Genomic DNA, 22309 nt, shown 5'->3' with positions numbered 1-22309 from the left:
AATAAGTTCCCCATCTACTTTGAAAGGTAAATAAGTGCATATGTCTTCAGTGACTACTCCCATTCCCTCCTCCTCATTTTTTTTTTAAAGCTTCTACTAACACCTAATTCTCTTAAGGGGCCTATTTCTGCCTGTTTTTGTCCCGGATTTGTCTGGATTTATTCATGTGGATGTTATATGACATGGACCTAGTGGTGTAGAATCTAGAAACAGAAGGATTTGGTACTTTGAATCTAAAAATTAGAATTTATCACAGAGTGACAGTCTAGGAAGATAAATTATGGTTCATGTACCAGCCATTTTAGACTTATTGTCAATATTAACATTATCGGATATAGGCTGAAAGGAAGTAGGAATAGGCAAGCATTTTCTTAACTTTAAGTATGTAATCTAGCTTTGTGTGCTGCTATACAGAATTTTAAGTTTAAAGGGACATTCTAATGCAAAAACCATGTGCTCTGATTTAATACGTGCACCATGGGATAGATATTTACTTTAAATAGTCAAAGCATGTTGAAGCCCTAACAGTAATTACATAAACAATCATACACATAAAAAGATGGCAATGTAGTTAAGTGTTAAGGTGAGAAAAATGAGAGACCTGTGGCAACTTGCCATAGGGATGCAGTGGTTAAGTCCAGTTTGTACATAGTTAGATTTTTGTAAAGGGTTTGACATTGTCCCACATAACTGACAGATTCATAAGATGCTTTGCCTTGTACTAGACTTAAAAATGGATAGGAAAGTCAAAATTAACTTGTATGATTCACTTTAAAAAACACTTCTATTCTAAAATGTACTTTGTTCTTTTAGTATCTTTTGTTAAAAAGAATATGGATATAGCCTACACTACTGGAAGCTAGCTGGTGATTGGTAGCTAAACACATTTGTCTCTTGTAAATAGCTCACCAGGTGTGCTCGTATAATTTAAAAAAAAAAATAAACAAATATTTCTGCTGTAAAATGTTGTTCTTTCTCTTACCTAGAATAGGATCAGGACTGTGCTTGTATCTTGAGCACTATGACATCAGTGTTTGCAACCAATATATAACACTTTCATAAACATTACAAACACTACTGCTATTTGGTGCACACATATTACATGTGGCATGCCTACCTACCTATGCTGTTCAGCAAATGATTAAAAGACAGTGAATACATTTCATATAATAGAAGTAAATTTGAAAGGCTTTGAGAATAGCATGTTCTTTCTGAATTATGATAATTTTATTTTCTTTCCTAAGACATGGAGAGTCCACAACGTCATTCCAATTACTAGTGGGATATTCACTCCTGGCCAGCAGGAGGAGGCAAAAAGCCCCAGCAAAGCTGTTAAGTGTCACTTCCCTTACCCATAACCCCCAGTCATTCTTTTTGCCAATGGAGGACGTGAAGTTGCTGTCTGAAGATTTTATTCCTTTTTTTGGGTACTTTTCCCTGCAAGCAAGGATTTGGGTTTAGTTGTGTCCACATCAATCTTATGTGTAAGAGTAGTGTTGGCTTTTAAACAGTTAGAAAGTGGTGAGGTGGTCCTTGCTTTGTTTTCCTTCTAAATACAGGGAGAGTCCACAGCTGCATTCATTATTTGTGGGAATACAGAACCTGGCCACCAGGAGGAGGCAAAGACACCCCAGCCAAATGCTTAAATACCTCCCCCACTTCCCTCATCCCCCAGTCATTCTTTGCCTTTCGTCACAGGAGGTTGGCAGAGAAGTGTCGGAAGTTTTTTGGAGTAGTTCCTTAGGAAGGGTATCTGTCCTATGGGATGGAACTGGAGTTTTAAGTAGTCTTGTCAGCCTCTCATTGAGAGCATTGATGAAAGTTAGAGTCTGGAGATGCAGGGAGAGTCTTTCTGCGAAATCATCCAGACTCATATTAACAGCTCCTTTAAGCAATCAGCGTTGACTATTTTCGCTGCCTGCTTCCTTCACTCAAGTCCATGTCAGAGGCGCTGCTACTATCTGTCAAACTTGAAGAACCATGTTGCTGTTCCACGGAATGTATTCTGGTAAGATCGTTTCATTTTTTTACACACATGTTAACGATAGAAGACAGGGTCTCAGTGGGACTCCTTTATCTTTATGGAATCAAGGATAAATATGTCCTGAGGGGGATTATTGAACAGTGGGGTCTAGTTAATCATGTTTGTTATGTGATTTTAACTGCGTATGTGTAGTAGACATTTTGGGCTCATAGGCTGATACGGAACATACAGGTTATAGAGCTGCGCAGTTTTATTAAGCTGGGGTGCTTTTCCTTAGCAGGGGCGGTCCTGCATGAGGCACCATGTGACTGGGAGTAGTCACAACTTGTTTTCTATTTCCGATTCCTGACCGAAGGGCTGCGGAGAAGAGTCAATTTCTCTACCTGTCTGGGTCATAGGAGGTGGTGAGTGCCCCAGCCATTGGGGGTTTAAAGGGACAGTCAACACTGGAGATAACAGAATCCGATATTTAAAAATAAAAAACGAAGATCCGCCTGCCCTGTACCCCTTTTGTCTTACCTACTTCCTTCTAGTAATCATCATCAATAACTTCTATAATATGATGTAAATATGGCAGCCTAACTCCCCCCACCGTTACGTAGCTACTTTCTTCTTCAAATGATCAGCCAATCAGAATCCAATCCTCGGTCAGAAATTGCAAGCGTGTGCAATTTATATAGTTTTGGAATCTCAGTCCCGAGATCTATGGGGGGTTGTGTTGTATAACAGGCAGGACCTGTTTGTTTTAGTTTGCACACCCTTTTGACGTTCTTTTTTGTGCGTTTACCTATTTTCATTTCTTATGCGTCTCGGATAGTTTTTGTTTTAGAGCTCGGGGTTCTTGTGGAGACTCTTTTTAGGAAGACTTTTCATCACTTGGGTTGTTTTTGGTTATTTCGACCTTGATGATCGTGATGTTTGGTGTCTTCCGATGGAAGCTTCTAGGTCTCTGTTAGGGGTGATGATTCCCTCGAATTTTCTTTATTATGTTTATTCTAAGTTTTCCTAGCACTGCTGGCACTTAAGAATTTGCCATTTGTTTGTTTTTTATGACAAGACGTGTCGTACCCTTGATGACGGGCAGGACCTGTTTTGGGTAATAGTTAAGTTTGTTTTTCTCTTCTACTCTAGAGAAGGAGATCTTTCTAGTTATTCTTGTCCAGGCAGAGCAGGCCTATCTATGCCGTAGGACAGGCAGGATCTGTCTTAGGTTCCTCTAAATGCTGGATTTTATGGGTCCGGTGGTCCTAGGGGCCGGAGTTGAGTTTTCATTCTGTCTTTCTGGACTAGGTGACCTTTGGAGTCTTGTCCCGGTACTCTTCGCAGTGTCATTACACTGTTGGTGACTGGTTCAATAAGAGGAGGGGTTTCTCGTCCTTTTTGGGTCCGATGATTTTTAAGCTTATTAGATCACTTGTTCAGAGAGAATACACGGTTCCCTCTACCTGGATTTAGGAAGAAGGATATCTTTCTCCAACATAGGTGTGTCCGGTCCACGGCGTCATCCTTACTTGTGGGATATTCTCCTCCCCAACAGGAAATGGCAAAGAGCCCAGCAAAGCTGGCCATATAGTCCCTCCCAGGCTCCGCCTACCCCAGTCATTCTCTTTGCCGTTGCACAGGCAACATCTCCACGGAGATGGCTAAGAGTTTTTTTGGTGTTTAAATGTAGTTTTATTCTTCAATCAAGAGTTTGTTATTTTAAAATAGTGCTGGTATGTACTATTTACTCTGAAACAGAAAAGAGATGAAGATTTCTGTTTGTAAGAGGAAAATGATTTTAGCAACCGTTACTAAAATCGATGGCTGTTTCCACACAGGACTGTTGAGATGAATTAACTTCAGTTGGGGGAAACAGTGAGCAGACTTTTGCTGCTTGAGGTATGACACATTTCTAACAAGACTTGGTAATGCTGGAAGCTGTCATTTTCCCTATGGGAACCGGTAAGCCATTTTCTTAGTTTAGTATAAGAATAAAGGGCTTCATTAGGGCTTAAAAAACTGGTAGACATTTTTCTGGGCTAAAACGATTACTTTACTAAGCATATTTGGCAGATTATAACTATTAATAGTTATTATAATCTTGGGGATTGTTTTAAAAAAACGGCAGGCACTGTATTGGACACCTTTTTCACTGGGGGCCTTTTCTAGTCATAGGCAGAGCCTCATTTTCGCGCCACTGATGCGCAGTTGTTTTTGGAAAGCAAGGCATGCAGATGCATGTGTGAGGAGCTAAGAACCACTGAAAAAGCTTATAGAAGGCATCATTTGGTATCGTATTCCCCTCTGGGCTTGGTTGGGTCTCAGCAAAGCAGATACCTGGGACTGTATAGGGGTTAAATGTAAAAACGGCTCCGGTTCCGTTATTTTAAGGGTTAAAGCTTTCAAATTTGGTGTGCAATACTTTTAAGGCTTTAAGATACTGTGGTGAAATTTTGGTGAATTTTGAACAATTCCTTCATACTTTTTCACATATTCAGTAATAAAGTGTGTTCAGTTTAAAATTTAAAGTGACAGTAACGGTTTTATTGTAAAACGTTTTTTGTGCTTTGTTGACAAGTTTAAGCCTGTTTAACATGTCTGAACCATCAGATAACGATGTTCTATATGTATGAAAGCCAAGGTTTCTCCCCATTTAAATATATGTGATAATTGTGTCATAGTGTCCAAACAAAGTAGGGACAATAATGCCATAGATAATGATATTGCCCATGATGATTCCTCAAATGAGGGGAGTAAGCATGGTACTGCATCATCCCCTTCTGTGTCTACACCAGTTTTGCCCACACAAGAGGCCCCTAGTACATCTAGTGCGCCAATACTTATTACCATGCAACAATTAACGGCTGTAATGGATAATTCTATTGCAAACATTTTATCCAAAATGCCTACTTATCAGAGAAAGCGCGATTGCTCTGTTTTAAACACTGAAGAGCAAGAGGACGCTGATGATAACTGTTCTGACATGCCCTCACACCAATCTGAAGGGGCCAGGAGGGAGGTTTTGTCTGAGGGAGAAATTTCAGATTCAGGGAAAATTTCTCAACAAGCTGAACCTGATGTTGTAACATTTAAATTTAAATTAGAACATCTCCACGCACTACTTAAGGAGGTATTATCTACTCTGGATGATTGTGACAATTTGGTCATTCCAAAGAAATTATGTAAGATGGACAAGTTCCTAGAGGTTCCGGTGTCCCCTGATGCTTTTCCTATACCCAAGCGGGTGGCGGACATAGTAAATAAGGAGTGGGAAAGGCCCGGCATACCTTTTGTTCCTCCCCCTATATTTAAGAAATTATTTCCTATAGTCGACCCCAGAAAGGACTTATGGCAGACAGTCCCCAAGGTCGAGGGGGCGGTTTCTACTCTAAACAAACGCACTACTATTCCTATAGAAGATAGTTGTGCTTTCAAGATCCTATGGATAAAAAGTTAGAGGGTTTGCTTAAAAAGATGTTTGTTCAGCAAGGTTACCTTCTACAACCAATTTCATGCATTGTTCCTGTCACTACAGCTGCGTGTTTCTGGTTCGAAGAACTAGAAAAGTCGCTCAATAAAGAATCTTCGTATGAGGAGGTTATGGACAGAGTTCAAGCACTTAAATTGGCTAACTCTTTTATTTTAGATGCCGCTTTGCAATTAGCTAGATTAGCGGCGAATAATTCAGGGTTTGCTATCGTGGCGCGCAGAGCGCTTTGGCTAAAGTCTTGGTCAGCGGATGTGTCCTCCAAGACCAAATTGCTTAACATCCCTTTCAAGGGTAAAACACTGTTTGGCCCTGACTTGAAAGAGATTATTTCAGACATCACTGGGGGAAAGGGCCACGCCCTTCCTCAGGATAGGTCTTTTAAGGCTAAAAATAAGCCAAATTTTCGTCTCTTTCGCAGAAACGGACCAGCCTCAAATTCTACACCCTCTAAGTAAGAGGGTAATACTTCTCAAACCAAGCCAGCCTGGAGACCGATGCAAGGCTGGAACAAGGGTAAGCAGGCCAAGAAACCTGCCACTGCTACCAAAACAGCATGAAGTGTTGGCCCCCGATCCGGGACCGGATCTGGTGGGGGGCAGACTTTCTCTCTTTGCTCAGGCTTGGGCAAGAGATATTCAAGATCCTTGGGCGCTAGAAATAGTTTCTCAAGGTTATCTCCTGGAATTCAGGGAACTACCCCCAAGGGGAAGGTTCCACAGGTCTCAATTATCTTCGAACCAAATAAAAAGACAGGCATTCTTACATTGTGTAGAAGACCTGTCAAGAATGGGTGTGATTCATCCTGTTCCATTAGGAGAACTAGGGGTGGGGTTTTACTCCAACCTGTTCAAAGTTCCCAAAAAAGAGGGAACATTCAGACCAATTTTAGATCTCAAGATTCTAAACAAGTTTCTAAGGGTTTCATCGTTCAAAATGGAAACCATTCGAACGATCCTTCCTACCATCCAGGAAGGTCAATTCATGACCACGGTGGATTTAAAGGATGCGTACCTACATATTCCTATCCACAAGGAACATCTTCGGTTCCTAAGGTTCGCCTTTCTGGACAAGCATTACCAGTTTGTGGCACTTCCATTCGGATTAGCCACTGCTCCAAGGATTTTCACAAAGGTACTAGGGTCCCTTCTAGCGGTGCTAAGACCAAGGGGCATTGCAGTAGTACCTTACTTGGACGACATCCTGATTCAAGTGTCGTCTCTGTCAAAAGCAAGGGCTCATACGGACATTGTCCTAGCCTTTCTCAGATCTCACAGGTGGAAAGTGAACATAGAAAAAAGTTCTCTGTCCCCGTCAACAAGAGTTCCCTTCTTGGGAACAATAATAGTTTCCTTAGAAATGAGGATTTTTCTGACAGAGGCCAGAAAATCAAACTTCTAAGCTCTTGTCAGGTACTTCATTCTGTTCTTCTTCCTTCCATAGCGCAGTGCATGGAAGTAATAGGTTTGATGGTTGCGGCAATGGACATAGTTCCTTTTGCACGAATTCATCTAAGACCATTACAACTGTGCATGCTCAACAGTGGAATGGGGATTATACAGACTTGTCTCCGACGATCCAAGTAGATCAAAGGACCAGAGATTCACTCCGTTGGTGGCTGACCCTGGACAACCTGTCACAGGGAATGAGCTTCCGCAGACCAGAGTGGGTCATTGTCACGACCGACGCCAGTCTGGTGGGCTGGGGCGCGGTCTGGGAACCCCTGAAAGCTCAGGGTCTATGGTCTCGGGAAGACTCTCTTCTCCTGATAAACATTCTGGAACTGAGAGCGATATTCAATGCTCTCAAGGCTTGGCCTCGACTAGCAAAGGCCAAATTCATAAGGTGTCAATCAGACAACATGACGACTGTTGCATATATCAACCATCAGGGGGGAACAAGGAGTTCCCTGGTGATGGAGGAGCATCCGGGGGAGTGGGAACTCCATCCGGAAATCTTTGCCCAAATAACTCAATTATGGGGCATTCCAGACATGGATCTGATGGCCTCTCGTCAGAACTTCAAGGTCCCTTGTTACGGGTCCAAATCCAGGGATCCCAAGGTGACTCTAGTGGATACAATAGTAGCACCTTGGATCTTCAACCTAGCTTATGTATTCCCACCGTTTCCTCTCATTCCCAGGCTGGTAGCCAGGATCAATCAGGAGAGGGCTTCGGTGATCTTGATAGTTCCTGCGTGGCCACGCAGGACTTGGTATGCAGACCTGGTGAATATGTCATCGGCTCCACCATGGAGGCTACCTTTGAGACAGGACCTTCTTGTTCAGGGTCCATTCGAACATCCGAATCTGGTTTCCCTCCAACTGACTGCTTGGAGATTGAACGCTTGATTCTATCAAAGCGTGGGTTTTCAGATTCTGTAATAGATACTTTTATTCAGGCTAGAAAGCCTGTAACTAGAAAAATTTACCATAAAATATGGAAAAAATATATCTGTTGGTGTGAATCTAAAGGATTCCCATGGAACAAGATAAAAATTCTTAAGATTCTTTCCTTTCTACAAGAAGGTTTGGAGAAAGGATTATCTGCAAGTTCTCTGAAGGGACAGATCTCTGCTTTATCTGTTTTACTTCACAAAAGGCTGGCAGCTGTGCCAGACGTTTAAGCGTTTGTTCAGGCTCTGGTTAGAATCAAGCCTGTTTACAGACCTTTGACTCCTCCCTGGAGTCTTAATCTAGTTCTTTCAGTTCTTCAAGGGGTTCCGTTTGAACCCTTACATTCCGTAGATATTAAGTTATTATCGTGGAAAGTTTTGTTTTTTGGTTGCAATTTCTTCTGCTAGAAGAGTTTCTGAGTTATCTGCTCTGCAGTGTTCTCCGCCCTATCTGGTCCATGCAGATAAGGTGGTTTTGCGTACTGAGCCTGGTTTTCTTCCGAAGGTTGTTTCCAACAAAAATATTAACCAGGAGATAGTTGTACCTTCTTTGTGTCCGAATCCAGTTTCAGAGAAGGAACGTTTGTTACACAATTTGGACGTAGTCCGTGCTCTAAAATTCTATTTAGAGGTTACTGAAGGTTTCAGACAAACATCTTCTTTGTTTGTTGTTTATTCTGGTAAAAGGAGAGGTAAAAAAGCAACTTCTACCTCTCTTTCCTTTTGGCTTAAAAGCATTATCAGATTGGCTTTTGAGACTGCCGGACGGCAGCCTCCTGAAAGTATCACAGCTCACTCCACTAGGGCTGTGGCTTCCACATGGGCCTTCAAGAACGAGGCTCCTGTTGACCAGATATGTAAGGCAGCGACTTGGTCTTCACTGCACTCTTTTGCCAAATTTTACAAATTTTATACTTTTGCTTCTTCGGAGGCTATTTTTGGGAGAAAGGTTTTGCAAGCCGTGGTGCCTTCCGTTTAGGTGACCTGATTTGCTCCCTCCCTTCATCCGTGTCCTAAAGCTTTGGTATTGGTTCCCACAAGTAAGGATGACGCCGTGGACCGGACACACCTATGTTGGAGAAAACAGAATTTATGCTTACCTGATAAATTACTTTCTCCAACGGTGTGTCCGGTCCACGGCCCGCCCTGGTTTTTTAATCAGGTCTGATGAATTATTTTCTCTAACTACAGTCACCACGTTACCATATGGTTTCTCCTATATATATTTCCTCCTGTCCGTCGGTCGAATGACTGGGGTAGGCGGAGCCTGGGAGGGACTATATGGCCAGCTTTGCTGGGCTCTTTGCCATTTCCTGTTGGGGAGGAGAATATCCCACAAGTAAGGATGACGCCGTGGACCGGACACACCGTTGGAGAAAGTAATTTATCAGGTAAGCATAAATTCTGTTTTCCAGTCTAGAGCAGCCCAGTGTAGCCTGGTGATTATCTCTGTGGCTTTGCAACTTGAAGGTTAATGGTTCGAATCCAGCTGCTGACGCTGGATGTCCATTTAAAACATCCTTGTTTAAGCAGGTCCGGTTCTTAGGGACCGTTTTCTTCCGGAACCTCGCTTGGATCCTAAGTTGGTTTTTTTTTGGCTCTGGGGTTTAATGTGACAGTAGCCTGTTTCTAGGTGTTGCAGTGGCTCCCGAGTCTTGGCGGTTCTTGTTTTTCCAGTGTTTGCTAGTAGACCTTTGGGATTTGCTTCCTGCCGGTTCCATCCTCAGAGGTGGACCTAGACCTGAGTTCTGGTGTTGGCACCAGGTTGAATTCTTTAGATGCGACTTGGTCTGTCAGACAGGAAGGCTCTTTGCGTTAGAGCTTATGAAGTTAGAATTACTTCATCTGGTTCTGCCCTCCAATTTACCTCCAGGTCTTCGTTGGCGCTGTGGTGGGGGGTGATGGATTCAGCCCAGGCCGAGTCTTCGACATTGCATTTAGTTTTTTGTCTCTGTCTTAGCAGTCTTTTTAGATTACCGATTGGGGAATCGTTCGCCAGTGTTCGGTCCAGATCTCCCGGTGTTGGGGAATTTTTATCCTAGTTCCTCCGGGGCAGTTTTGTCTTGGTCTCTTCCCTGTCAGCAGGGTTAGAGTGTTTTCTGGGGTATGTGGATCAGAATTTTCCTTACAATTATCCTTGTTTTTTTTTTCAGTAGAGTATTTGCTCTGAGGTCTGGTCTTCTGGGTCCATGCCAGTCGGGACCTCTTGGTGAGTGGATTATCTCTGAGTTAGTGAGTTCCTCCTGCGTAGCGGGAGAGTCTCAAATTTGGTGGTGGGTGGAGGCCCACTATGGCTCTGGCAGCAATCCATTCTCTGAGCGTGCTCTTCCGGACTGGATGTTCCTTACGATCATCCGTTTGGTCTGACTATCCAGAGGTTTTCAAATGTGTATCTGAGGAAAGCCGATCAAGTTTCTCAGCTGAGGCCCGCAGGACTAAGTGGCCTAAGGGATTAGTTCCCGGCCTAACAAGCTGCAGGCTTGGAGTTTGAATCCTGCTGTGGCAGTATTCTTAATTCTGAGGAGGTCTATTTTGATCTTCTTCTTTTTGGACATGTTACTCTTTTTTGAGGATGGCTCGATCCTATCTGGAGTGGGTGTCAGTGAGACTGTTGCTCCATTTTTGCCCGCAAGTTCGTAATCACGATTTAGAGGCTCGTTGCTACGAGAGTTCCCTTGTTGCAGGGATCTACCAGGTCAGGGTCTCTTTGCGTCTTTGGATTTTTTCTTCCAGGGCAAATTGCGAGGGGTAGCTTGACCCTAACCAAGAGCAGGATTTTTTCTGAAGGGTTTCGGTCCTTTCCTTTAGCTCGTACCTGGTTCCTCGTCACCTATTTTAGGCGTGGAAAACTCCCCCTCTTTTTGTTTTGAGGAGCTAGCTTGTCCTGGCTCTCTTCTGGATCCTGGAGTATTTTTCTTCCCCTCTAGAATGAGCTGGTGAAGGGCTTGTCTAGCTAGTTCTTGTTCGAAGGGGCAGGCCTGCAAGGATAGCCTGTTGGTTAGCTTAGCTGCCTGGCAATCGGAAGGTTGCAGATGGATACCAACTGTGGTTCCTTTCTCTGGTATGTGTTTTCGCAAGCAGTTTTTGCTCTCTGTTTGTGCTCCAGTTCCAGAGGTTCATTGATCTTCCAGGTGTTCAGTTGTTTTTGCTAGGGCAGGGCCGGCAAGTCAATTCCTTGCTCCTTTTGGGGTTGGATTTATCCTTCAGTAATTGCATCTGGTTACCTTTGTACCTGTACAGGAGGTGGTTTTTGAATTCTTATTCAAGGACTTTCGTCTGTAGATTGTTTGTTTTTCTGTGTGTCATAGTTTCTGTGTTGCAATTTGCAATATGTTCTTCCTTATTGTGGTTTCTCTTCTAATAAGGCTATCCAAGTTTTTTCTACCTAAGATTGTCGTATTCCTTGTCCAAATGGGAAGAGGTTCTTCCTTTTTTGGGGAATCTTACCTTGAGGTTCCTGTCAGACTTCATCAGAATTGACAGTTTTTTCCTTTGTTATTCATATCTGGGGAGTGCAAGGTTTTGGAAGCTGATTAACTTCCTCCTTGTTGGTGGAGGATTGTTTTTCGCTGGTTCTAAAAAAACTGCGGGATACGAGCCTCCTCAGAGGTTTATGGTTCAGTTCGGGTGCAGTGTCATCTTTTTGGGTCTCTGACATGAGATCCTATGGTTCTGATTGTGGGGCGGCTGCTTGGTCCTCAACGTTTTCTTCCTTTTTTTTTTATTTATTTTTTTTTTTTTTTTGCTTCTATCAAGGAAGCCTTCAGGAGATTGGTTTTCTTGCAGGCTGTGGTGCCCTCTTATTTGTACACTCCCGTTAGCATTCAGTGTCCTCTGTAGCTTCGGTATAATTTCCCACAAGTAATGAATGCAGCTGTGGACTCTCGCTGTATTTAGAAGGAAAACATAAATTATGACTTACGTGATAATTTCCTTTCCTTCGATACAGGGAGAGTACACAGCTCCCGCCCGTGCTCTCCGGCTGGCGGCCCTAAATTTAAGTTGTCATTAACCATCCTTATAGGTTTGGGATGGCTTCTGACCTTATGGCTATATGATTTTTATTAAGATCTTATGTGGGGAATGTTTTAAACGGTTACTTCCGTTTTTACTTCAGAGTATGAAACGCACGCTTTTTACTTATTGCGCAGTTTCTTTTGATGCAGCTCACGTGACCTTCCGATTCTGAGCGGAGCGGTGTCATTCCTGTGAGTTTTTCTTTGTTGCGGCTGTGAGATATCGTCTGGCCGACTGAAGAGTCCTTAGTTCGCTCAGCTTCTGAGGTGTAGAGGTGTAATTTTTACTTATTTGCCTAGCGTTTGGAAGAAAAAACTTTTTTCTTAAAAGGACATTCTTTACTTTTTGGTTTCTTTATCAGCTATGGATAATGAACAGGAGTCTATTCCTTTTGATAAATGCTTATTATTTTTGGAGGCTCAAATTGTCTTGCCTATGCAATTTTTTGTTCCTCATGTTTAGAAAAAAACCTTAATGTAAAGATAAGTTACTTGTTTCTGAGCCTAATGTCTCTCAGGATGATGCTGTTCAGGCAATGCCACAGCTTTCTCCTCAAAGGTCCCAAGCCTCAACAGCTTCACGCACAGTGCCCTGCAGTTCCTCAGCCTCCTGGAGGAGTATATTTTCCAATAGATTTTGCTGCACAGATATCTTCTGCATTATCTGCGGCTTTATGATGGGGAAGAGCAAGAGAAAATCTAAACATTTTTCTAATAATAAGGTGTCTGTCCCATCTGCTGCTGCAAAGGTTGACCTCCTTCATAAGTCTGATGAGGAGGATACCTTGGTAGCTTCTGAGGGTGAAATCTCAGACTTTGACAGTATAAATCCTTTTACTGATTCTGAAGAAGTAAACTTCAGATTAAAGCTTAAACACCTTTCGTTACTTCAAAAGGAGGTACTGGCTACTTTGCATGACTCCGATTGTTCTGTCGCTGTCAACCCTAAGAAATCTAGTAAGCTTAACAAATACTATGATGTTCCTTCCTATGTAGAAGTGTTGCCTGTTCCAGACAGTGTGTCGGAGATCAGTACACAGGAATGGAATAAACCAGGGATTCTTTTTTTCCTGTCTCCTGTCTTTTTAAAAAGAGTTTCCTGTTGCTGACTCCATTTGAGACTCATGGCGCACGGTGCCTAAAGTAGAAGGGGCTATTTCTACTCTTGCCAAGAGAACCACAATTCCTATAGAGGATAGCTGTTCTTTAATCCCATGGACAAGAAGCTGGAGACTTATTTAAAGAAAATGTACAGTGGATATAAAAAGTCTATACACCCCTGTTAAAATGGCAGATTTCTGTGATTTAAAAAAATGAGACAAAGATAAATCATTTCAGAACTTTTTCCACCCAATGTGACCTATAAACTATGCAATTCAATTGAAAAACAAACTGAAATCTTTTAGGTGAAGGGAAATAAAAATAATATGGTTGCATAAGTGTGCACATCCTTAAACTAATACTTTGTTGAAGCAACTTTTGATTTTATTACAGCACTCAGTCTTTTGGGGTATGAGTCTGTCAGCATGGCACATCTTGACTTGGCAAGATTTGCCCACTCTTCTTTGCAAAAACACTCCAAATCTGTCAGATTGCGAGGGCATCTCCTGTGCACAGCCCTCTTCAGATCACCCCACAGATTTTCGATTGGATTCAGGTCTGGGCTCTGGCTGGACCATTCCAAAACTTTTATCTTCTTCTGGTGAAGCCATTCCTTAGTTGTTTTGGATGTATGCTTTGGGTCGTTGTCATGCTGAAAGATGAAGTTCCTCTTCATGTTCAGCTTTCTAGCAGAAGCCTGAAGGTTTTGTGCCAATATTGACTGGTATTTGGAACTGTTCATAATTCCCTCTACCTTGAATAAGGCCCCAGTTCCAGCCGAAGAAAAACAGCCCCAAAGCATGATGCTGCCACCACCATGCTTCACTGTGGGTATGGTGTTCTTTTGGTGATGTGCAGTGTTGTTTTTGCGCCAAGCATATCTTTTGGAATTATTGCCAAAAAGTTTAACCTTGGTTTAATCAGACCATAACACCTTTTCTCACATGCTTTTGGGAGACTTCAGATGTGTTTTTGCTAAATTTAGCTGGGCTTGGATGTTTTTCTTCGTAAGAAAAGGCTTCCGTCTTGCCGTCTACCCCAAAGCCCAAACATATGAAGAATACGGGAGATTGTTGTCACATGTACCACACAGCAAGTACTTGCCAGATATTCCTGCAGCTCCTTTAATGTTGCTGTAGGCCTCTTGGTAGCCTCCCAGACCAGTTTTTCTTCTCGTCTTTTCATCAATTTTGGAGGGACATCCAGTTTTCGGTAATGTCATTGTTGTGACATTGATGACTGTCTTCACTGTGTCTTAACTGTGTTCCATGGTATATCTAATGCCTTGGAAATTCTTTTGTACCCTTCTCCTGAGTGATACCTTTTAACAATGAGATCCCTCTGATGCTTTGGAAGCTCTCTGCGGACCATGGCTTTTGTGTAGGATGTGACTAAGAAAATGTCAGGAAAGACCTACTAGAACAGCTGAATGTTATTCGGGGTTAATCAGAGTCACTTTAAATTATGGCATGTGTGTGATGACTCTTATTTAACATGGTTTTGAATGCGATTGCTTAATTCTGAACACAGCTACATCCCCAGTTATAAGAGGGTGTGCACATTTATGCAACCACATTATTTTAGTTTTTTTTTGTTTTCTTCCCTCCACTTTAAAGATTTCAGTTTGTTTTTCAATTTAGTTGTGTAGTTTATAGGTCACATTAAAGGTGCAAAAAGTTCTGAAATGATTTATCTTTGTCTAATTTTTTTACATCACAGAAACCTGACATTTTAATAGGGGTGAGTAGACTTTTTATATCCACTGTATGTTCAGCAGGGTCTACAATGGCAACCTGCAGTTTGTATTGCCACAGTAACAAGTGCAGCATCTTATTGGTGCGATGCTTTGTCCAAATTGATTTTAGAGGAGACTCAGAGGAGATCCAAGATAGGATTAAGGCTCTCAAACTAGCCAATTCCTTTATCTCTGATGCTAACATGCAAGTCATTAGACTGGGAGCCAAGATGTCTGGCTTTACTGTCCTAGCCCGCAGGGCTCTGTGGTTAAAATCTTGGTCAGCTGATGTTACCTCTGAATCCATGCTCCTGTCGCTACCTTATAAGGGTAAGACCCTGTTTGGTCCTGGTCTGGCGTAGATCATTTATGAAATTACAGGCAGAAAGGGGTCCTTTCTACCACAAGACAAGAAGAATAGACCTAAGGGACGTCCAGAATTCTAATTATCTTTCTCCAACATTGGTGTGTCCGGTCCACGGCGTCATCCATTACTTGTGGGAATATTCTCTTCCCTAACAGGAAATGGCAAAGAGCACAGCAAAAGCTGTCCATATAGCCCCACCTCAGGCTCCGCCCCCCAGTCATTCTCTTTGCCGCTCTGAACAAGTAGCATCTCCACGGGGATGGTGAAGAGTTTGTGGTGTTTAGTTGTAGTTTTTATTTCTTCTATCAAGAGTTTGTTATTTTAAAATAGTGCTGGCTTGTACTATTTACTCTACAACAGAAAAGTGATGAAGATTTCTGTTTAAGAGGGCTATGATTTTAGCACAAGTAACTAAAATCCATTACTGTTACCACGCAGGACTGTTGAAACCAGAGAACTTCAGTTGGGGGTAACAGTTTGCAGACTCATCTGCTTCAGGTATGACTAGTCTCCTTCTAACAACACAGGCTAATGCTAGATGACAGTCATTTTTCCCCTCAGGGAAAACGGTAAGCCATTTTTTCTTTGAACTCAGCAAAAAGATAACAGGCTTCCCCTTTTTGATTTTTATGCTGGTAGACACTATCATGGGCCAAATCGATTGGTTTTTATTACAATATCATGGCATTTGAAATGTTTTATAAGCTTATATACACTTGGGGACGTTTTTTATTTGATCTGGCTTGTTTTAGACACCTAAATCTAGTCAGGAAGGCCCCTTCACTCTAGTATACTGAGGGAGGAGGCCTCATTTTGGCGCTTCAGCTGCACAGTTGATTTCAAGGCAGTGCATGCAGATTCATGTGAGAGGGTCCTGTGGCTCAGAAAGTGACTCCAGAAGGCTTATTTCTGTGGTGGTTGACCCCTAAGGAAGGTAAAAGCTACATCAAAGCTGTAGCAGGGATTGTAGTGTATAAAAAACGGTTAAATCCATCAATTAGCTCCGGTTTGCTTGTTTTAAGGGCTAGAGTCTCCATTTTTGCTGTGCAATACTTTCAAAGCATTAAGACACTGGGGTCCAAATTTCATAAAAATCGGATATTGCCTTCATAGTTTTTTGAACATTCAGAAATAAAGTGTGTCATTTTATTATTTAAAGAGACAGTAACGTTTTTGTTTAAAATCGTTTTTATTGCATTGTTTGCCTGCCTAAATCTGTTTAACATGTCTGTGCCATCAGATAACCTATGTTCTGTGTGTATAGAGACAAATGTGGTCCCCTCTTCGAGTGTTTGTGATAATTGTGCCTGCCATAGCGTCCAAACAAATTAAGGACAGCTCTGTTACATTTCATAATGTTGCCCAAGATGATTCATCTAATGAAGGTAGTGGGGATAGTTCTACATCCTCTCCTTCTGTGTCTACACCAGCTTTGCCCGCGCAGGCGACACCTAGCGCGCCAGTACTTATTTCTATGCAACAATTAACAGCAGTAGTGGATAATTCTATAGCAAATCTTTTATCCAAACTGCCAGCATTTCAGAGAAAGCGTGATTGTTCAGTTTTAAATACAGATAAAAAGGATGAACAATTAGACGCTGACGATGCCTTATCTATTTTACCCTCACATCAATCGGAATTGGCTGTGAGGGAGGGGCTGTCTGAGGGAGAAATTTCTGACTCAGGAAAAATTTCTCAACAGGCAGAACCTGATATAGTAGCATTTAAGTTTAAGCTAGAACATCTCCGCGCCTTGCTTAAGGAGGTATTAGCTACTCTGGATGACTGTGATTCTATGGTAGTACCAGAGAAGTTGTGCAGTGCACGATGACGCCTTTCCAATACCCAAGAGGGTAGCGGACATAGTGGATAAGGAGTGGGAGAAGCCGGGTATACCCTTTGCCCCACCTCCTATATTTAAGAAAATGTTTCCCATTGTAGACCCTAGAAGGGACGCATGGCAGACGGTCCTGAAGGTCGAGGGAGCTGTTTCAACATTAGCGAAGCGCACAACTATTCCTATAGAGGACAGCTGCGCTTTCAAAGATCCTATGGATAAAAATTTGGAAGGATTGCTTAAAAAGATTTTTGTTCAGCAAGGTTTCATCCTTCAACCAGCTACGTGTATTATTACTGTCACCTCAGCGGCGTCTTTTTGGTTCGAGGAATTAGAAAGGTCGCTCCAGAAAGAGACTTCCTATGAAGAAGTCATGGACAGAATTCACGCACTAAAGTTAGCAAATTCCTTTATATTGGATGCCGCTTTTCAAATAACAAAATTGGCGGCGAAAAACTCAGGTTTCTCCAACATAGGTGTGTCCGGTCCACGGCGTCATCCTTACTTGTGGGATATTCTCTTCCCCAACAGGAAATGGCAAAGAGCCCAGCAAAGCTGGTCACATGATCCCTCCTAGGCTCCGCCTACCCCAGTCATTCTCTTTGCCGTTGTACAGGCAACATCTCCACGGAGATGGCTTAGAGTTTTTTAGTGTTTAACTGTAGTTTTTATTATTCAATCAAGAGTTTGTTATTTTAAAATAGTGCTGGTATGTACTATTTACTCTGAAACAGAAAAGAGATGAAGATTTCTGTTTGTATGAGGAAAATGATTTTAGCAACCGTTACTAAAATCCATGGCTGTTCCACACAGGACTGTTGAGAGGAATTAACTTCAGTTGGGGGAACAGTGAGCAGTCTTTTGCTGCTTGAGGTATGACACATTCTAACAAGACGATGTAATGCTGGAAGCTGTCATTTTCCCTATGGGATCCGGTAAGCCATTTTTATTCAGACAGTAAATAAGGGCTTCACAAGGGTTTATTAAGACTGTAGACATTTTCTGGGCTAAATCGATCATATTTACACATATTTAGCCTTGAGGAATCATTTAATCTGGGTATTTTTTGTAAAATAATGTCGGCAGGCACTGTTTTAGACACCTTATTCTATAGGGGCTTTCCCTAATCATAGTCAGAGCCTCATTTTCGCGCCGGTATGGCGCACTTGTTTTTGAGAACAGCATGACATGCAGCTGCATGTGTGTGGAGCTCTGATACATAGAAAAGTCTTTCTGAAGGCATCATTTGGTATCGTATTCCCCTTTGGGCTTGGTTGGGTCTCAGCAAAGCAGATTCCAGGGACTGTAAAGGGGTTAAATATAAAAACGGCTCCGGTTCCGTTATTTTAAGGGTTAAAGCTTCCAAATTTGGTGTGCAATACTTTTAAGGCTTTAAGACACTGTGGTGAAATTTTGGTGAATTTTGAACAATTCCTTCATACTTTTTCGCAATTGCAGTAATAAAGTGTGTTCAGTTTAAAATTTAAAGTGACAGTAACGGTTTTATTTTAAAACGTTTTTTGTGCTTTGTTATCAAGTTTATGCCTGTTTAACATGTCTGAACTACCAGATAGATTGTGTTCTGACTGTGGGGAAGCCAAGGTTCCTTCTCATTTAAATAGATGTGATTTATGTCATAAAAAATTTAGTAAAAATGATGCCCAAGATGATTCCTCAAGTGAGGGGAGTAAGCATGGTACTGCATCATCCCCTCCTTCGTCTACACCAGTCTTGCCCATACAGGAGGCCCCTAGTACATCTAGCGCGCCAATACTCCTTACTATGCAACAATTAACGGCTGTAATGGATAATTCTGTCAAAAACATTTTAGCCAATATGCCCACTTATCAGCGAAAGCGCGACTGCTCTGTTTTAGAAAATACTGAAGAGCATGAGGACGCTGATGATATTGTTTCTGAAGGGCCCCTACACCAGTCTGAGGGGGCCAGGGAGGTTTTGTCTGAGGGAGAAATTTCAGATTCAGGAAAAATTTCTCAACAAGCTGAACCTGATGTGATTACTTTTAAATTTAAGTTGGAACATCTCCGCGCTCTGCTTAAGGAGGTGTTATCCAATTTGGATGATTGTGATTATCTGGTCATTCCAGAAACACTTTTCCTATATCCAAGCGGGTGGCGTACATTGTTAATAAAGAATGGGACAGGCCCGGTATACCTTTCGTACCTCCCCCCATATTTAAAAAATTGTTTCCTATAGTCGACCCCAGAAAGGACTTATGGCAGACAGTCCCCAAGGTCGAGGGGGCGGTTTCTACTCTAAACAAGCGCGCCACTATACCCATAGAAGATAGTTGTGCTTTCCAAGATCCTATGGATAAAAAATTAGAAGGTTTGCTAAAAAAGATGTTTGTTCAGCAAGGTTACCTTCTACAACCAATTGCATGCATTGTCCCTGTCACTACAGCCGCGTGTTTCTGGTTCGATGAGCTAGAAAAGGCGATTATTAGTAATTCTTCTTCTTATGAGGAGATTATGGACAGAATTCGTGCTCTTAAATTGGCTAATTCTTTCACCCTAGACGCCACCTTGCAATTGGCTAGGTTAGCGGCGAAAAATTCTGGGTTTGCTATTGTGGCGCGCAGAGCGCTTTGGTTAAAATCTTGGTCAGCGGATGCGTCTTCCAAGAACAAATTGCTTGACATTCCTTTCAAGGGGAAAACACTGTTTGGCCCTGACTTGAAAGAGATTATCTCTGATATCACTGGGGGCAAGGGCCACGCCCTTCCTCAGGATAGGTCTTTCAAGGCCGAAAATAAACCTAATTTTCGTCCCTTTTGCAGAAACGGACCAGCCCCAAGTGCTACGTCCTCTAAGCAGGAGGGTAATACTTCTCAAGCCAATCCAGCCTGGAGACCAATGCAAGGCTGGAACAAAGGAAAGCAGGCCAAGAAACCTGCCACTGCTCCCAAGACAGCATGAGATGCGGGCCCCCGATCCGGGACCGGATTTGGTGGGGGGCAGACTCTCTCTCTTCACTCAGGCTTGGGCAAGAGATGTTCTGGATCCTTGGGCGCTAGAAATAGTCTCCCAAGGTTATCTTCTGGAAGTGATTCATCCTGTTCCATTAAAAGAACGAGGGATGGGGTTCTACTCCAATCTGTTCGTAGTTCCCAAAAAAGAGGGAACGTTCAGACCAATCTTGGATCTTAAGATCCTAAACAAGTTTCTCAAGGTTCCATCGTCCAAAATGGAAACCATTCGAACAATCCTTCCATCCAGGAAGGTCAATTCTTGACCACGGTGGATTTAAAGGATGCGTATCTACATATTCCTGTCCACAAGGAACATCATCGGTTCCTAAGGTTCGCATTCCTGGACAAGCATTACCAGTTCGTGGCGCTTCCTTTCGGATTAGCCACTGCTCCAAGGATTTTCACAAAGGTACTAGGGTCCCTTCTGGCGGTGCTAAGACCAAGGGGCATTGCTGTAGTACCTTACTTGGACGACATTCTGATTCAAGCGTCGTCCCTTCCTCAAGCAAAGGCTCACACGGACATAGTCCTGGCCTTTCTCAGATCTCACGGATGGAAAGTGAACGTGGAAAAGAGTTCTCTATCTCCGTCGACAAGAGTTCCCTTCTTGGGAACAATAATAGACTCCTTAGAAATGAGGATTTTTCTGACAGAGACCAGAAAAACAAAACTTCTAAACTCTTGTCGGATACTTCATTCCGTTCCTCTTCCTTCCATAGCGCAGTGCATGGAAGTGATAGGTTTGATGGTAGCGGCAATGGACATAGTTCCTTTTGCGCGCATTCATCTAAGACCATTACAACTGTGTATGCTCAGTCAGTGGAATGGGGACTATACAGACTTGTCTCCGAAGATACAAGTAAATCAGAGGACCAGAGACTCACTCCGTTGGTGGCTGTCCCTGGACAACCTGTCACAAGGGGTGACCTCCCGCAGACCAGAGTGGGTCATTGTCACGACCGACGCCAGTCTGATGGGCTGGGGCGCGGTCTGGGGATCCCTGAAAGCTCAGGGTCTTTGGTCTCGGGAAGAATCTCTTCTACCGATAAATATTCTGGAACTGAGAGCGATATTCAATGCTCTCAAGGCTTGGCCTCAGCTAGCAAGGGCCAAGCTCATACGGTTTCAATCAGACAACATGACGACTGTTGCGTACATCAACCATCAGGGGGGAACAAGGAGTTCCCTGGCGATGGAAGAAGTGACCAAAATCATTCAATGGGCGGAGACTCGCTCCTGCCACCTGTCTGCAATCCACATCCCAGGAGTGGAAAATTGGGAAGCGGATTTGCATCCGGGGGAGTGGGAACTCCATCCGGAAATCTTTGCCCAAATCACTCAACTGTGGGGCATTCCAGACATGGATCTGATGGCCTCTCGTCAGAACTTCAAGGTTCCTTGCTACGGGTCCAGATCCAGGGATCCCAAGGCGACTCTAGTAGATGCACTAGTAGCACCTTGGACCTTCAAACTAGCCTATGTATTCCCGCCGTTTCCTCTCATCCCCAGGCTGGTAGCCAGGATCAATCAGGAGAGGGCGTCGGTGATCTTGATAGCTCCTGCGTGGCCACGCAGGACTTGGTATGCAGATCTGGTGAATATGTCATCGGCTCCACCATGGAAGCTACCTTTGAGACGAGACCTTCTTGTTCAAGGTCCGTTCGAACATCCGAATCTGGTCCCACTCCAGCTGACTGCTTGGAGATTGAACGCTTGATCTTATCAAAGCGAGGGTTCTCAGATTCTGTTATTGATACTCTTGTTCAGGCCAGAAAGCCTGTAACTAGAAAAATTTACCACAAAATTTGGAAAAAATGTATCTGTTGGTGTGAATCTAAAGGATTCCCTTGGGACAAGGTTAAGATTCCTAAGAGTCTATCCTTCCTTCGAGAAGGATTGGAAAAAGGATTATCTGCAAGTTCCTTGATGGGACAGATTTCTGCCTTGTCTGTGTTACTTCACAAAAAGCTGGCAGCTGTGCCAGATGTTCAAGCCTTTGTTCAGGCTCTGGTTAGAATCAAGCCTGTTTACAAACCTTTGACTCCTCCTTGGAGTCTCAACTTAGTTCTTTCAGTTCTTCAGGGGGTTCCGTTTGAACCCTTACATTCCGTTGATATTAAGTTATTATCTTGGAAAGTTTTGTTTTTGGTTGCAATTTCTTCTGCTAGAAGAGTTTCAGAATTATCTGCTCTGCAGTGTTCTCCTCCTTATCTGGTGTTCCATGCAGATAAGGTGGTTTTACGTACTAACCTGGTTTTCTTCCAAAAGTTGTTTCTAACAAAAACATTAACCAGGAGATAGTCGTGCCTTCTCTGTGTCCGAAACCAGTTTCGAAGAAGGAACGTTTGTTGCACAATTTGGATGTTGTTCGCGCTCTAAAATTCTATTTAGATGCTACAAAGGATTTTAGACAA

The 22309-nt window shown here is 42.8% G+C and overlaps 1 protein-coding gene across 3 annotated transcripts in view; it reads left to right on the top strand.

Moving 5' to 3' along the window:
* LOC128645441 (neurabin-1) overlaps positions 1 to 22309 on the top strand; it is an 824161-nt gene that overhangs the window by 480926 nt on the left and 320926 nt on the right. The window lies entirely within an intron of this gene.

This window comes from Bombina bombina, chromosome 1 (assembly GCF_027579735.1).
Source record: "Bombina bombina isolate aBomBom1 chromosome 1, aBomBom1.pri, whole genome shotgun sequence".
NCBI lineage: Eukaryota > Metazoa > Chordata > Amphibia > Anura > Bombinatoridae > Bombina > Bombina bombina.
This window is presented reverse-complemented; position numbering and strand designations above follow the sequence as displayed.